The sequence below is a fragment of the Zingiber officinale genome, chromosome 5B, assembly GCF_018446385.1.
Source record: "Zingiber officinale cultivar Zhangliang chromosome 5B, Zo_v1.1, whole genome shotgun sequence".
Classification (NCBI taxonomy): domain Eukaryota; kingdom Viridiplantae; phylum Streptophyta; class Magnoliopsida; order Zingiberales; family Zingiberaceae; genus Zingiber; species Zingiber officinale.
The window spans coordinates 62,160,969-62,164,899 of record NC_055995.1 but is presented as its reverse complement, the minus strand read 5'-3'; the positions used below and the strand labels follow the sequence as shown (position 1 = coordinate 62,164,899).

The 3,931-nt window shown below is 44.2% G+C and overlaps 1 long non-coding RNA gene across 1 annotated transcript; it reads right to left on the bottom strand.

Moving 5' to 3' along the window:
* Positions 1 to 2,186: 2,186 nt before the first annotated feature.
* Positions 2,187 to 3,373, bottom strand: LOC121987442. Its single transcript, XR_006113593.1, has 2 exons — positions 3,336 to 3,373; positions 2,187 to 2,459 (listed from the first exon to the last, which is right to left on the bottom strand). It is a non-coding gene; the product is annotated as an uncharacterized LOC121987442 (long non-coding RNA).
* Between the last annotated feature and the right edge of the window lie 558 nt (positions 3,374 to 3,931).

Genomic DNA, 3,931 nt, shown 5'->3' with positions numbered 1-3,931 from the left:
CACTGCTCTGAGCCAGTGTGTAGATGCCATAATGTCTCCTGAGGGTAGTGTTGTCAGAAACTGACTATTGAGTACCTCTGGAGGTGTTGCTAATTTCTCGGCAAATGCCCTGGATACATAAGAGTGGGTTGCCCCAGTATCGAATAAGACAGTTGCATTATGCTGTAAAATATTGATCTGACCTGTGACAACTGTCGAGGCATTTGCTACGTCCTCTCTGGTCAGTGAGAAAATCCTGGCATTTGTGTTAGCTGTGGGGGCTTCTAATACCTAAGGCTGCATACATCTGGTGTAGCTGCGCTGGCTGAGCTCCATACTGTATCGGCTGAGGCTGAGGAAGACTGTTCTTGTTCGGGCACTGCTTAGCCATGTGCCCTTCCTGTCCACATTCAAAACAACCTCGCGTACCCTTGCGGTAAACTCCTGGATGATGTTTCCCACAAGTAGTACATTTGGGATGTCTGGAATGTTTTCCAGCTGGTCCTCCTTTTGGGTCACTGCTTGCCTTACGTTTCCCCTTCCAGTTGGAGCTATGTCCCTGTTATTTCTGCTGAGTACCTGAGCTAGCTTGTCCCTTGGGTTCTGTGGAAACCTGCTTCTGCTGGGTGATATTGTGCTGATAGTGCTCGGTGATCAGAGCACTACTCACTAGCTCCTCTGTGGTTTGTGGCCTATGAACGCCACCAGCCACATTCATTGCGATCTCTCATCAAGCGTACTCGTTCCTTCTCTGAGCTGACTAGTTCGGACACAGATGGGCCAACTGTTGAATTTCTTCACGGCCTCCTGAACGATAGGTTACCGGAATTCTGTAAACTCGTCATAGTGTCGGTTCGTGACTGCATGTGAAAGAATTCCTCGAAGAATTCTTTCTCGAAGTTGCCCATGTCATCTGGTTTACTGGCCACTTCGATTTAATCCGCTCCCACCACATGCGTGCATCTTCTGTTAAACAGAAGGAGGCACACTTCACCTTTTCGTGCTCTGGCCAGTCTAGAAGCTCCATCGTGCTTTCCAGTGTTTTAAACCATGCCTGAGAATCCCATGGTTCGCTGGTGCCTGAGAAGTTCTCGGGCTTTATTCTCTGCCACTGGATAAGGTAAGCTTCTCTCTTAGCCCCTGCTACTGGGGCTACTGGGACTGGTACTGCAGGCTGAGCTGGTACAACCTCTGTGATTACTGGAGTGACTGGGGGAGTAGTCTGCTGGTTAGCCTTTAAGGAGGCTATCTCCTGCTGCTGTTCAGCTAACTGCTGCTGTAGCTGAGCCACTAGTGCTGTAAGGTCTGGGGGAGGCACTGAACTGCCTGCCTCATGCTGGGGCTCAGCCGCTGATGCTTTCTTAGCTGGACGTCCTCGTACCATTTTCTAAATAGCAGAGAACACATATATATAACTAGGCTATCATGTTATAGTTAACTACTGGTAACATGTTAAATACTATCACTGTAAACATGAATTAATTAACTACCAACATGAGAGCAAACATGAAAGCACTTATAACTGATATGAAAGCTGAAAACAAAATTGAGTGAGAGATGTTCTTACTTGGAAGCTGTAGGCACAATGCTGATGTGTGTGTAGGAAGTAAGGAACTTGCTCTGATACCACTCTGTAACGACCCAACTCCTGGGTACTAATCTGTGAGCCGGATCGCTACATTAACTACTGAAGCTACTGTGCGGAAAACTGGGTAAAATAAAATTTCACTAACTGACTCAGTTAATCTGACAACTGATACACCCATGCTGTTATAAGGAAGGATTCAAGCCCCATTCCGGTTGGTGTACATGTGCTAAGGAGGATACTTGACCTCCCATCTGAGCTAGGAACTCAGAACTAACTTCCCAGCTAGCTGCTGATCGATCCACGGATCGATCAACTTGCTACGATTCTGTGCCCTGCTGGATCGGTCTGCGGACCGATCCAGCAGTCGGCAGACCGATCCAGGTGTGTCTGGATCGGTCTGCAGACCGATCCAGGCACCTGGAAACGCTGGATGCTCTCTGTTCGGTGCTGGATCGGTCGGACGACCGATCAGATAGCATACAGTAGCATACTGTATGCCTCTGGATCGGTCGGCTGACCGATCCAGGATCCTGATATTGCAACGGATCGGTCGGCAGACCGATCCAACTCTGATACGAAATCAGAGTTTCTGATTTCAGAACTTTCAGGCACTGGAACGTACCACAACTCACAGACATAGGTTCTAGATACATGAAAAACAATCTAACATTAACCTACATGCGTCCTAAACTGAACAAACTGAATAGTGCATAGTTTTACTGGATTAAAACATTTAACCAGCTAAGGATTAAACCATAAACAAACTAACAACGTAAATACTGGAATTAAGCTGTTTCGACCCCTAGGATCTTTATTCCAAACCCCTTGCACACACACACCTCCATAGCATTGTCCTCCAGCCTCCGTTAGTCCACTTTTCTTTTACCTGTATCTGCAGTATAAGAAAAGTAGTACCTGTAAGCTAAAGAGCTTAGTAAGAAACCATCTACCTCACAAAAACATGCAACGATGCGAGTATGGTTTCAAAACATGCTATTTGAAAACTGAACTGAGCATGGCAACATGGCATGGCATACAAACATGTACTGAACTGATCATGGCATACAAACAAGCTGAGCATAGCATACTGTATCTGAAACTAAGCATACATACTGAACTGGTCATGCATATACATCTAACTGGTCATGAACTCAAATCATGAAACTTAACTGAGATAATCAACTGAAACTGAAACTAAGTTAGTGTTTCCATCACTGATTACATATTTGGAAAAACTATATATAATAATAGATGAAAATACTAAACATGCTGCTGGGGCCCTGGCAACTGTACTTACTGTGCGCGCATCCCTACGAGACCCGGGATTGCAAGTTCTGAATCCAGCAGGGTTACTAGGTTATCTGAACCTAGGGACGACTGTGGGAGTCCAACCCATGGATATCTGATCCAAGTACAGTGCCAACTGAATAAAAGTAAAATACTGAATACTGTTTTATTTTACTTTGCTGTTCTAGGTTATCTGAACCTAGAGCTAGGTTATCTGAACCTAGAGGCTACTGTGGGAGCCTACCCAATGGATATCTGATCCATATAGCTGTAATAACTGATAAATAACTGAATAAAATGTTTCTAATATATTTTACATGCTGTTAGGACGCCTATTGGTGCATCCTTCTGAATTGGGCATTCTACCGAATGCTTGGTATGCACTAAAAGCACACCCTAAAACTGAAAACTGTAAAATTACTAAACTAACGCCAAAACTAACAAGCGAGAGCAATTATACTGCAGGTGAGGGGTTTCTTACCTCAATCGCAAGGTTTTCTTACGATTCTAACCGCTAGGTTTTCCGGAAAACTGCTCCGTTCGACGAACCGCTTACGTCCTCGCGTTCCTCTCGCGGAGGAGAACCTTTTTCATGTTGGAGTCGTCGCCGGAAGATGTTCCCTTGACCCTTAGCTTGGTGTGTGCCGTGCGTGAGGAAGAGGGGAAGAGGAGAGGTGCGGCGGTTTTAGGTTTCGGGTGAGGAAAAGCTACGGTGAGAAAATAATCTAAACTTCTCACTTAAATTCTTATTTATATTTACTAATTAATTCATCCAAAATCAATTATAAATATAATTGATTCCCTCTTCCTTCAGCACGGTCCTGCTGGGTTCAACTGGTTACTAGCATTATCCCTTACACCATAGGTCTCGGGTTCGATTCCCGCCTAAGTTATTTTGCGACCTATTTGTTTTTGCTACTTCCGGTACTCCAAAAATTATGTAAAAATATCCTAAAAATCTAGAGAAATCATAGGATATTTCTAAAATAAATTCGGGAATTTTTCGGGCTTTACAATTAATTAAACGTTGGAATTAAATTAGGTTTATATAATGGAAACCTAAGTTACATTTCCCAT